The sequence below is a fragment of the Marmota marmota genome, unplaced genomic scaffold (assembly GCF_001458135.2).
Source record: "Marmota marmota marmota unplaced genomic scaffold, marMar, whole genome shotgun sequence".
Taxonomy (NCBI): domain Eukaryota; kingdom Metazoa; phylum Chordata; class Mammalia; order Rodentia; family Sciuridae; genus Marmota; species Marmota marmota.
In genome coordinates, this window is record NW_026000093.1 from 13,639,914 (window position 1) to 13,654,300 (window position 14,387).

The window sequence follows — 14,387 nt, forward strand, 5'->3', positions numbered from 1 at the left end:
GCCCCGGGCCAGGGAAGTTCCGGGAGCCGGAACTCGGCCGCTCCGTGCTCGGTGTAAGCTCCTATAAGAGTAGGCTCCAAGAAGCAGTCCCCGCGGGCTCAGTTCCGGGAGCCGGAATTCGGCCGCTTAGTGCTTGGTGTATGCTCTGATAGGAGCAGGGTCCAAGAAGCAGCCTCCGCAGGCTTCCTAGCCCTGGGCCAGGGCGGTTCCGGGAGCCGGAACTCGGCCGCCCCGCGCTCGGTGCTCGCTCCGATAAGCGCAGGCACTAGGAAGCACCCAGGCACTGAGCCCGAGCAATCTGTCTGCAAGCCACAGGCGAATGGCAGCCTGAAATTACCTGTTCTATGGCTGAATGAGCTGCGGTCAGTCGAAAACAGGGATGGTGACGTCAGCTTTCCAACATGGTGGCTGCTGGCCTCCTCTGTGGTCTGACCGGTGTGGAGAACCGAGATGGACCGCTTCCTTCCCCCGTCTGGAACCCAGAATTCAGCCCTGAGTACGGTGCTTGCACGGCTGGCAGAAACTGCAGCGCTGTATCCCTGCGTCGTTATCTCCTCGTTTCCCAGCGCGCACTGCAGACTCTAGCCGCGGGGCGATTTGCTGAATAAGCAGTGTTACCCTCCGTGCGACAAACCTCTCGCGTTTGAGTCCCCGTAGCTGATCCTCGTGCGATGGAAATCCTTCCTCCAGGTTCCGGAGCACCCCACTATTGCTGGAAATTCCTAACAAGATATCCTTTAGCCGTCCTGACTTGTCATACTCCCACACAGTGAAGCAGCACACGGGGGCAATGCACTCCCCTCGCCGCCATCTTCCCCCCATAGTAATTTCTTATAATTCTAACATCTTCCTACATATCTCCGTTTGTTATTGTTATGGTTAGGTACAAAGTGTCCCCTAAAATCTCATGTTTGAGATAATGTAAGAACTTTTATAGGTAAAAATATTAGATCATGAGAGTTATAAACTAATCAATGGATTAATCCCCTGATAGGGATTACCTGAGTGATAAAATTGTCAGTTAGGATATGGCTGGAGGAGGTGGGCCATTGAGGGTATGCCTTTGGGGTTTATATTTTGTCCCTGGGGAGTGGAGCTCACTCTCTGCTTCCTGGTGATAATGTCCTCAGCTGCTTTTCTTCTTCACCCCCTTCTACCATGATATTCTGCTTTGCTTTGGGCTCAATTGGACTTGACTGTCTATGGGCTGAGAACTTTAAAACTGTGAGCACCAAATAAACTTTTCCTCCTCTAAAATTGGTCTTGTAAGAATTTTTGGTCACAATGGTAAAAAAGCTGACTGATAGTTATTATATTCTATTTTAAATTTTAATATTTTAATTTACCACTTTTCTTTTTTTGTCATTGAAACTGACAAAAGTTTATGTATTTCATTTGCCTTTTGAAAGAACAGGCTTTTGGTTTTCTTGATCATGTTTACTCTTCTGTTTTTCATTCCATTATTTTTCCCTGTTATGCTTCTTTATTCCTTCTTTATACTTCTATTGATATTCATCTTGTTGTGTTCCTAGTTAGTGAGTTTTATTTTCTAATATATAATAGTTTTAAAAAGCAAAATGTATTCTCTTTTGTGATGCATAAGGTGATTTTTATTCTTATGTTGATCTTGTTAGTTGTGTTATTCAAGTAGTCTTCAATCATACTTTTGTATGCATGGTTTTACAACTTATGAGAGAGCATTTTAGTTCTCTATGAAAGCACTTTTGTTTTTTGTTTTCTCAAGTATTTCCGTAAATATTTAAGTGTAAAGTTGGCAAGAGTTGTGAGAGAATCTATTTATTAGCCAGATGTTATTAAAAAGTCCATTTGGTGAGATACTTTAAAATATTTTAATTAGTACATTATTGTTACACATAATAATGGGGTTCGTTTTGACATACTTGTATGGAATATAATTTGTTCCATTTCAATCCCCATCACTTCCACTTTCTCTTTTCTCTCTCAGTCCTCTCCTTTACTAGCTTCTATTTATTTGCTGCTTTTTAAAAAAATTGGTGCTTTATGGACATACATAAAGGTAGAATTCACTGTGGTATATTCTTGGTTTTATTTCTTGAGCTTTAGGGGTCTTTTTAAGGAACTTGGTGCCTGTGCCAGTATGTTGGAGTGTTGACCTTATGTTTTTTCTAGTAAGTTGCAAAGTTTCTGGTCTAATTCCTAGGTCTTTGATATGCTTCAAGTTTACTTTTATGCAGGGTAAGAGATAAGGATCTAGTTTCATTCTCCTATATCTGGATATCCAATTTTTCCAGCACTATTTTATTAAAAAATTGATATTTTCTTGAACATATGCTTTTGGTTGAGTATCAGATGACTATATCTCTGTGAGTTTTTCTCTGTGTCTTCTTTTCTATTTCATTGATCTTCATGTATGTTTCAATGTCAATACCATAGTGCTTTTGTTACTGTAGCTCTGTAGTATAATTCAATATCAGTATAATTTTGATTCCTCTAGTATTGCTCTTCTTGCTCAGGCTTGCCTTGGCTATTTGGGGTCTTTTATCCTTCCATATGTATTTTAGGACTGTTTTTTTTTTTAGTTCCGTGAAGAATGTCACTGGTATTTTAAAGAGAATTGGATTAGATCTGTATATTGCTTTTGATAACATGGACATAAACAAGACTGATAAACCCCTTGTTAAACTAGCCAAAAGAAAGTGAGAGAAGACCTAAGTCAACAAAATTAGAGATGAAAAAGGAGATATTATCATAGACATTTCTGAAATACAGAGGATCACTAGGAACTGTTTTGGAAATTCATACTCCAATAAACTGGAAAAATTTAGAAGATATTGACAGATTTCTAGGCACATATAACCTACCCAAATTGAACCAAGAGGCTATAGAAAACAGACAGATTTGTATCAAGGAATAAGATTGAAGCAGCCATTAAAAGTCTTCCAACATAAAAAGCCCAGGACCAGCTATATTGTCAGCTGAGTTCTATCAGACCAGTAAAGAAGGACTAATGTCTATCCTCCGATTATTCCACGAGACAGAAAGGGAGGGAATGCTGTCAAATTTGTTCTATGAAGCCAGTACCAGACTTGGTACCAAATCCAGACAAAGACACATCAAAGAAAGAAAACTACAGACCGATATCCTTAATAAAATGTTAGTTTTTAAAATAAACTATAAATTAATATTAAATAATAAAATATTAATTAATAAATACTAGGAAGCCACATTTAAAAACAAGAATATTGTACAAGTGTATTTCATCCTAGGGATGCAAGTTTGATTCAATGTATGCAAACCAATAAGTATAATTAATACTTAAATAGAATTAAAAACAAGAATTACACGATCATCTCAATAGGTGCAGAAAAAGCCTTTGACCAAATCCGGTACTCTTCCATATTAAAAATGCTGGAGGCACTAACGAACCTACCTCAGCATTATAGAGGCTATATACAACAGTCCCAAAGCCAGCATCATACTGAACAGAGAAAAACCCCAAAGCATATTCTCAAAAATCAGGAAGTAGATAAGGGATATCCATTGTTATCACTCCTATTCAATATAGTTATTGAAACTCTAGCTAAAGCATGCAAGAGAAGAAAATTAAAGGATACAAATAGAAAAAGAAGAAGTCAAATATTTGTTTGCTGATGACATGATCCTATATGTAGAAGATCCAAAATACTATATCAGAAGACTTCTAGAGCTAATAAACAAATAGAGCAAATAGCTGGGTACAAGATCAACACACAAAAATCAATAGCTTTCCTATACTCCAATAATTAATATACTGAGAAAGAAATCAGGAAAAACATTCCATTCATAATAATCTAAACAAATAAACAACAACAAAAATAAATCTAACCAAGGAAGTGAAAGACCTCTATAAAACCAGAACACCGGAGAAAGAAATTAAGATTTCTGAAGATGAAAATACCTCCTTGTATAGGCAGAATTAATATTGTCAAATTGCCATACTACCACATGCAAGATACCATTTTAGTAAATCTATAGACATTGCTATTTTACCTAGGAGTGGTTTCTGCTAAACCTTGCCAATTCTTTCGTTTTAATGAATCATATCAGTGTCGTATTAATAACTTTATCTCTACCTTGGCATCCCACCATGCAGTTATGACAACTTGTAATTTTTGTCTTTTTACCTTTCCTTAATTACATATTTTTGGGGTACAAATTTTTTATTCTTTTAATTATCTGAATCTAAAGACCCAGAGCATTGTGCTAAAAAATATTCTTTCTATTTTCTCTTTACTCTGTCTTATGACCACACCTGAGAGCACTGATGAAAGGTGATTTTCTTTTTCTCCTCTCTCTCTTCCCTTTTCTTCCCTTCATATTTATTTGTTTGTTTTAGTATTATGGGAGCTTAATTATTAAACAATAGTTGCTTTTTCCAATCTTGCAAGATAGATGGTGAAAAGGCTGAGAAGCTGGACACTAAGGAGAAGAAACCTGGAGCCAGGAAGGCTAATGCTGTTGGCATGGTTAGAAAGGGTGACCCTAAGGCTAAGAAACCCCAAGTGGGAAGCCCCACTGCAACCAAAATCCTTTCCTGGTTAGAGAAATTGGCAGATACTCCTGATCCTCTATCTATTCCCCAAAGCCCAAGTATAAGGGGAAGTAATCAGCTGCTAAATCCAAGGTTGGAAAGAAGAAAAATGAGAAGGTTCTTGCTGCTGTCATAAAACTAACCGGTAGTGACAAGAATGGTGGTACCCGATCAAACTAAAAAGTTTCTTCAAAGCAAAAGAAACAATCTGTGAAGTGAACAGAGAGCCTACATCCTGGGAGCAAACTTTTACCCCTCACACATCAGATAGAGCACTAATCTCTAGGGTATGTAAAGAACTCAAAAAGATAAGCACCAAAAAACAAAACAAAACAAAACAAAACAAAAACAACAACAACAACAACAACAACAAAAAACCCACAAATAACACAATCAACAAATGGGCCAAAGATCTGAATAGACACTTCTCAGAAGGGGATATACAATCAGTCAACAAATATATGAAAAAAGGCTCAGCATCTCTAGCAATTAGAGAAGTGCAAATCAAAACTACTCTAAGATATCATATCACTCCAGTCAGAATGGCAGCTATTATAAAGACAAACAACAATAAGTGTTGGTGAGGATTTGGGGGAAAAGGTACACTCTTACACTGCTGATGGGACTGCAAATTGGTGCAGCCAATATGGAAAGCAGTATGGAGATTCCTTGGAAATCTGGGAATGGAACCACCATTTGACCCAGCTATCCTTCTCTTCGGTTTATACCCAAAGGACTTAAAAACAGCATACTACAGGGACACAGCCATATCAATGTTTATAGCAGCACAATTCACGATAGCTAAACTGTGGAGCCAACCTAGATGCCCTTCAATAGATGAATGGATTAAAGAAATGTGGCATATATACACAATGGAATTTTACTCAGCAATAAAAGAGAATAAAATCATGGCATTTGCAGGTAAATGGATGGCGTTGGAGAAGATAATGCTAAGTGAAGTTAGCCAATCCCAAAAAACAAATGCCAAATGTTTACTCTGATATAAGGAGGCTGACTCATAGTGGGGTAGGGACGGGGAGCATGCGAAGAATAGATGAATTCTAGATAGGGCAGAGGGGTGGGAGGGAAAGGGAGGGGGTAGGGGATTAGCAAGGATGGTGGAATGTGATGGACATCATTATCCAAAGTACATGTATGAAGACACAAATTAGGTGTCAACATACTTTATATACAGAGTTATGAAAAATTGTGGTATATATGTGTGATAAGAATCATAATGCATTCTGCTGTCATTTTTTAAAAATCAATAAAAAAAAAGAATGGTGGTACCCAGTGAGTAAACTTTGCAAAATGCCTAGATGCTATCCTATTGAAGATGTGCCATGGAAGCTATTGAGCCATGGCAAAACCCCCCTCAGTCTGCATGTGAGAAAACTGAGAGCCAGCATCACTGCTGGGACTAGCATCACTTCTGGGATCATCCTCAGTGGGCCCACAGAGGCAAGAGGGTGGTTTTCCTGAAGCAGTCTTGCAGGGACTTGCTACTTGTGGCTGGACCTCTTTCCCTCAATCAAGTTCCTCTGTGTAGAACATGAAATTTGTTATCATTACTTCCACAAAGATTGATAACAGCAATGTGAGAATCCCAAACCACCTTACAAATGTTTACTTCACGAAGGAGCTGCAGAAGCCAGACATGAGGAAGGTGAGATCTTTGACCCAGAGAAAGAAATATGAGATTACAGGGCAGTGCAAGGTTGGTCAGAAAGCAGTGGACTCACAAATTTTACCCCAAATCAAGAGCTACTCCTCAGCTCTGGGGCAACATGTGATTGATTTTCTCTAACAAATGGAATTTATCCTCACAAATTCGTGCTCTACATTTCTTACCAAGAACTTAATTAAATAACTAATACATTTAGGTCAACATATCTTATTAACTTTTATTGACTTGAGTGCTATATTTTGAGGCTTTCAGTTTTGTTAATTTTTATGTTTTATTGTTTCCACATAAGAATTCATGATACAATCATAATAGTTCAAATAAAGTATACATACTCACTATTATTTTTAGATAATGAGGAACTACAGTTTGCTACAGCATGTATTATCAGCATTTCCCTAATTAATATTTGGTGACTATTTTATTGAAATTAGTGTGTGACAGGCTCTCCTATTTTATGAAGTTTTTGCATAAAAATTGCTTCATATTTCTCAAATTAATGTAAATTCATATTCTCATGGATATAAAATGAATATTGACTATAAAATAGAAACCTGGATAGGGTTTTAACCTGAAGTTTAACCTGCTTTCCTTACATTCTCTTCTACTTGAAAATTTACAGTCAGGATAGAACTCAGTTTTGAAGGACCAAAATCTTACAATTTTGATATTTATTGTTAAGAAAAAGAATATTAAATGAAAAATACAAAATTAGATACTGAATTATTTAAGAAACCATAGCAAAATATAGATTTTTTTTAAAAAAGGCTGCTAAACCCAACAAATATTGCAAAATTAAATGCTTAATGTTTGTTTTTGTATTTTTCCCTCTACATTTTGGCTATAAATATGCTACCATCTCTTCCTATGTCAATTTTGTAGTATTTTCTACCATAATAATAAAAAGATTAATTCAGCCCTCTCTTTATCATGGTTGATCAAAATGTTAATATTACTAATAGTTTAGAAAAGCTTCTTTCAGCTTCCTGAAAGAATCATTATTGTGATACAACCATGAGCTGTCACAGATGTGCTCTTTCTTCATAGCTCAGCTTTGTGCAATGCACTGTAAACTCAGGCATTTTGTGTGGTTTTAAGGAAATTGGATATGCCTGGGAGAGGGGAATATGTTGTTTGAATCCAGAATTACTACTTACTAGATGTTCTTAACTTTGGGTATTTAACCTGTGTCAGATAAATATTAGACTGTCAAATGCTTCCAAGCCAGTATTTTTTAAATTAACTTAAAGAAAGTTTAAATTTCATAATAGTCTGATCTATAGTTTCAAGAGTTATCTTGTTTAATACCCTTAATATTACGAGATGAGAATGTTGAGATTTAAAGGCATATGAGATCTTACCTAAAGTGACACTGCATGTGGACTGTGGGCTGTGTGCTGAAGGGACATCTGTGTTAACAGTATTTATATCATGAACGTTACTGGAGGCAGTGGCAATAGTTATAAGATCATTATGTAACTCACTGTGGTATTGGGGATTGAACCCAGGACCTTGTGCTTCAATCCCTAGGGACTTGTGCATACCAGGCAAGTGCTCTATCACTAAGCTACATTCCCAACCCCCTGCCTACATTTTTTAAAATTTTATTTTGAAACAGGGCCTAGGCTGGCCTCAAACTCCCAATCCTGCCTCAGTCTTCTGAATATTTAGAGTTATAGGCATGTGCCATCATCCAGCAAAAGCAAATATCTTTTTAAAAACAACCCCCGCCCATTTTGTCAATCCTTTATACTTGGCCCAACTTCTTTTTATGAGTTTAACCAGTTTCCTTGAAAAGTTATTTCTCTGTTTAGACTTTAAAATCCCTAATAAGACCCGCACAGGACAACTATTCCTAGTTCTCTTAGATTGACTCTCTTTGTGCACAACAGAGCACTCAGGGGCTGAGCTGACCTCTCAAAGACCAGTTCCATTAAGGCTACTGAGCACAAGAAAGTACCTTTGTGACTGATCATGATGCAACTATCTTTTAATATAGCAGCATCCTCATAATAGACCTTCCATAACCAATTGTGAAGGAAAATAAGTTTGAAAGTAGGAATACAGTAGAATAAATTATACCCCAAAGCAATGATGAGTGTTCTGTTACCTAAAATAATATTAAATACTAACAGAATAAAAAGTGAGAGGGAAGAAAGAAATAGAAAAGTTGGCAGAACAATATATATATATATATATATTTGGTACCAGGGTGCTTAACCACTGAGTCACATCCTCGGTCCTTTATATTTTTTGAGACAGAGTCTCACTAAGTCACTTAGGGCCTTGCTAAGTTGCTGAAGCTGGCTTTGAACTTGTGACCCTCCTACCTCAGCCTTCCGAGTTGCTTGGGTTATAGGTGTGTGCCACCATGCCCCACTGTTCCAACTTTTTAAAGTTTTCTATCATTTTTCAAAAAATAAGCACACTAAGATATCTTTGCTGTCAGTTGTATATTACAGTAGAATGAGCCAAGACTTTGGAGTAAGATAGAACCGGTTCTGTTCCAACTCACTGTGATATTGGACAAGGTATTATAACTATGAGAAGTCTTAGTTTTCTCATCAGTAAAGAGGGGATAATTGCAAGCTTGGAGGGTTGTTGCTGTTATCATGGAAAATCTGCAAAATGCTGAGTATGCTCTTTGGTACCCTCCTTGTACTCAATGTTAACTATGTTATCATTCACACTAATTGGGAAGGCTTCATTTTTATTAAAAAAATAAACTACAAGACACATACACACACACACACACTCACACACACACAGACCTATTAGTGCATTATTGTAGTTGCAATGTAGAAAGAGAACAAAGAAATCCATTGGTATTTCTGGTAGAATAAAAAGCATATGGGGCTGAGAAGGCAAAGATACAATTAAAATTGTATTGAGCAGGTATTTATGTATAACCTGGTGTGATGGTTAATTTTATATATCAACTTGGCTAGGCCCACAGTTGATTTGGTCAAACATCAATCTGGATATTACTGTGAAAGTACTTTTTGGGTGAAATTAACATTTAAATCGGTAGAATTTAAGTTAAGCAGATCACCCTCCATAATGTGGGTGAGTCTTGTTCAATTAGTTGAAGAATTGAACAATGAAATCCCTAAAGGAAGAGGAGTCCCAGCCTCCAGACTGCCTGTGAACTCTGGCTGCAATATCAGCTCTTCCTTGGATCTGCAGTCTGCTTCCCTGCCTTGCAGATTTTAGACTTGCCAGTCCCCACAATTCTGTGAACCATTCCATAAATAAATGCTTGCCTCTTCTTTCTATCTCTCCATCCTATTGATTCTGTTTCTCTGAAGAACCCTGAATAATAATATTGATTAATACCAGTGAATGATAAATATTAATTTCTAGTGATCCTTCAAGTTTATATAGGACATCCAATTGATTGGGGCCCTGCCTGATTTTGGCTTACTTCTCTTCTTTTTAAGATTTTCAGGGTTTCTTTTTTTTTGCGGGGGGGCAGATTCTTAATATCTTTGTTCAACATTTGCTCTTTACATTATGGATGATCGACAAAAGCCAGAAAATATCAAAGACTGGGCAATTTATAATCATTTAAAAATATGTTTATATATTTTATTATACAAACCATCTGGGATGGTTAAAAGAGTGATAATAAAACAGCACCAAGAGTTTATTGATTTTGTTCTGGGCTAATCGTGTCACAGAGGTTATCTCAGGTAAGCCTCACAGTGACCCATGACATGGGTACTCTAATTACACCTAGTGTACAGAGGTGCACATGAGCAACACACTCAGCAAGTGCTAGGTTAGAACTTGAACCTGGTCAACTAATTCAAAAGAAGGCTGTGTCGGTTTCCTCCCGTAGAGATGTGTCTTTTTCATTTTTTTCCCCAAGGTGGGCAAGACACATCTCAGAGCCATTTATGGCATGGGTCTCTGTGCTGGTGTCATTTTTCTGGAACTGAGCTAGAATTCTGGAACTCAATTAGAACAGAGATCAAATGACTTGGCTGCAGAACCAGTCCCTTGCACCTCCTGAGTTAAAAATTCTCATTTATGACTATTAATATTGAAAGGGTTGAAATGTATCTTTATATCAGTCATCAATTTTCCCTTGCCTTCATGGAGTTGTTGCAGAACAACTCTGGGGAAAGTTCAAGGCAACTGAAGCAGTCAGGAGAAGAAGCAGAGGATCAGGGAACTTAGGAAATGTAGGACTCCTAGAGAGCTTCTTATCCTTTGCCTCGTTTCACAGATAAGGAAACTGAGGCATGATGTTAAATCACCCAAACACAGGACCATACACTGGAACATGTAAAATTTAATGTGCACATAGAATCATTTGGAATCTTGTTAAAGCAGATTCTGATTTTGTGGGATTTGATTTGGGCCCAGAAGTCTAAATGTCTAATAAGCTCCCAAGTAAAGATGCTGCTGCTGATCCAGGGGCTACACTGTGAGTAGGAAGGAGAGAGATGTATTGTGACAGGGAAGCTAATAGAAGAGGAAGGAGCAAATTGCATTTTACTAGGTCCCATAATAAGTGGAAATGACATTTACAGTGTTTATTAATACACAGATGATCTCTTAAAGTACTAATTTATTGATAATGACATGATTTGCTAGTGTTTGAAATCATATCATCATCAATTAAAACTGAGAATGACACTGAAATTTTTTCATGGGGATTAAGAATTTTACAGGCTAAACAATATACTGATTTTTAATGTGTGTAAAGTTAAGCAGAATGAATATGATTCAATGAATATGATTATACTGGTACATAATTGGAAAGCTACAATTTAATAGTTGCCTGTGTGGAAAAGACCTAGAGGCATTAGTTACTAGTAAGTTTATTGAGTCAATAACATAAAATACAGTTTCATTAACAGAAGTATAGGGTATGGGGAAAAGAAAGTTTTAGTTTCCTTCCACATTGCCCAAGTTGTGACATATCTGGAAGCTATGCTCAGTGCAGGGTATGTCACAAAAAGGATATTAGAGACGTGGAATGCCTTGGGTACTTGGTGACAGACATGATAGGATCATGAATTTGAGGAATGGTTAAAAAAATTGTGCATTTAACCTGAAGATTAAAGTGACATACAGAACAATGAAAGGACTGACCCAGATATTTGAAGGTATATCATATGTGTGATAAGATCAGGCTCATTCTATGAGACCCTTGAGTATGATTAGGGTCAGTAGAAGTGGACACCAGAGACAAATTCCTGCATACCCTAAAGGCACTTGTGGAGAGATGAAAGAAGAGAACTGGGAGTTGAATTCCAGCTATATGACCTTGGGTACTCTTAGTCTCAGGCCCCCTCCCCATTTGGAAAATGGAAAAAAAGAATTTTTTCTTTCTGATCATTATACAAAGTTTAAGAGATGAAATGTGAAAACACATAGCCAAGTGTGATAGTGCTGATTCAATCACTTTTTAAAATATCATTAACCAGAGAAGTCTAGCCACAGGTAACCCAGAAAGAAGTAAGTTACCCCTCTCTGGAGGCATACAAGTCAAACACAATTGACCACTTGGGAATTAGGGATGAGAACCTTGCACAGATTTTTCTGCCAGCCAGGAAGTGTTATGCACCTTGAATATGATTGATGGGTTCCTTTCCAATTTTAAGAGTCTGGGCAGATTGGTATCACCACTGTCTTTTCCTGGCTATTAAATATGCAAGTGGAAAAATTGCTTCATTCAATTGTAATGTTATTCACCTCTCAGTCCAAGATAGGGAGGCAGAAATGGACTTTAAGCTTGTCATTGCTGGCTGCCACATAGAACGATCTTCCTTTGAATTATAAAATGGTACCATTTCCATTTTATGATGATATTAAGTACATATTTTCTTCAAAAATGGTGCCATACAGAGTAGTCTCCTATTTAGTATGATTTGAAAAGAGCAAAGGAAGATTTAATTTTTACCTAATCATTTTTCCCATTGGTCCTGATACACATCTTTTAGTTCCTCTATTATTGTCATTTCTTTGTATAGAGCTATCAAAATGTGAATGTGATCTAGGATGACTAACCTCAAGCCATTATCTGTCATTAATATCTTGGCCAGACTTAGTCTGGGCATTGTGTCTTATTGTGATGCTCATGAAAATGCACTTTTCCGTTCTCCTGCTGTAAGAGTGTATTGTTGACACCCCCAGCTGCTAGCCTTCTGGATTCTCTACCAACTGTGTATTCAATTCCATTTTTGTGTGCCATTCTAATCAATGATTAACCATAGTGGACTAATGTAGGTGAATTCATAAATGATGTGGGATTCCTCCAACAGGTGATTTTATTGAGGACTCTCCAATCCGCCTGACCCTTCCTAGACACTTGCAGTAGTCCTGGACTCTTCCTCCCAAGCATTCCACCTGCACTGTGATCTGAAGGCTCTGCCTGCCTCCTCCTGCTCCCTCCTCTTTATTTTTCACAGGCATTTTCCCCAACCAGTCTCTGTACATCTAACTTTTGGGGGACCCAAATTAACATGAGTGGTGCCAGAAGTGGACTGAGAAAGCAAGTGGTAACTTGAGGTTGTGATGTGGGCTTACTCACAGCTCTAAAGCCAAAGGGGAAACCATCCTGAGTGATATTTAGGGATAGGAGGTCCGTGGCACAGGGTGAAGACCCAAATGCTAAACTTTTCACCTATGGAGACCTGAAAAAGTGTTCCTGTGAGGCAGCTCCACTTAAAGGAGCAATGATTAGGTGTTTTATAATTATGGGGCAAGAGAGAGGTATTGATAAGGGCAATAGGGTTGACTGGTTATACTTATTTGTAATAATGTCTCTTGCAGATAATGAGATGGGGGCTTTCTGATAAGAAACTGAGGACCTTGACAAGCAGTTAAAGGCTAAATGTAAAATGTAAGTGAGACACAGCTGAGCAGAATCTAACTATTAGTTAGATAATTATTTAGAAATGCAGAGCATGTCTGTTATGCTAAGGTCAGAACACTGGTGGGAAAACATGGAACCCTGGAATATGGGTGAGAGCCATCTGAATGAATGTCTCTGAAGATGCTCCAAACCCTCTCAGTCTGGCAAGGAGGCCCACTCTTTCTGAGTATGAGCCAGTGGTTAGCCTGATAGAAGATGTTGCTGAAGTCTTGTTCCCACTGCCTCACCTGGCTTCCAGGTGGGTGGATACTAGGTTAAATTCCAGCATTATCTGACTGGGGACCTACTGGGTCTGATTAGGGAGAAGGGATATTGTACACTGAAGGATTTTCAGAATTCACTAGAATGTACCTGCCAATTGAAAGAGTATCCCCTGGAAGTAGATTTTTGAGGGTGCTTCATCAATGGAACTTGAATGTATGATTAGAATTACAAGAATTCGTTTTTATTGGGGACATTTCCTGGGATATGAGGTTAAAAAACCTGGCAAACCCTCCACAGGTTGAGGTGAATTTATTGCTAAGGTAGCACATAGAAACCTGGAAAAAGTGATGGCCCTTGCTGAGGAAAGTAGAGATGTTGTGTTTCTTTGGCAGACAATAGAGGAAGGAATAGAAAGGTGCAGGCAAGTGGGTGTGCCAGAGGGGATATATTATGTGAAGATTGACCAGAGGATTATGTTAGATGAGAGGAACACAGCATTTACCTCTCTGCAAGAGAAACAACAGCATCATTAAGACATTTGTTGGTAGTGCTCCTCTGCAGGTCAGGGATGATGGTAGAGGAGATAATTAAAGAACTAGATCTCACATCTCCTGCACAAGGAATATAGGCTGATAACACCAGATGCTCCCCCTCAGAATTTACCACCACATTCACCATGAGGTCACCTTCCCCCACGAATGGCATGGACAGCCATTCATAGGTACAAAGGGAAAATACTGGCAGATTGAAGACAAGGAGGTCTTGGATGGAGTATTGTGAATGATGTGCAGTAAGGCCTCTGTGTCCTTGTGTTCTGCATCCAGGAGTTCAACTAACTGTGGGTTGAAAATATTCAGAAAAAATTTGCATCTGTGATGAATATGTACAGACATTTTTCTTGTTATTATTCCCTAAATAATACAGTATAAAACCCTTTTATGAGATTTTCACATTGTGTTAGATATTATAAGTAATCTAGAGAGAATTTAAAGTACATGAGAGAAAATGTGTAAATTATATGCAAATACCATGCTATTTTATATAAGGGATTTTATCAT

At 37.9% G+C, this 14,387-nt stretch overlaps 1 pseudogene; it reads left to right on the forward strand.

Moving 5' to 3' along the window:
- The first annotated feature begins 2,628 nt into the window (after positions 1 to 2,628).
- On the forward strand, positions 2,629 to 6,359 carry LOC107142262 (annotated as a pseudogene).
- Positions 6,360 to 14,387: the final 8,028 nt, after the last annotated feature.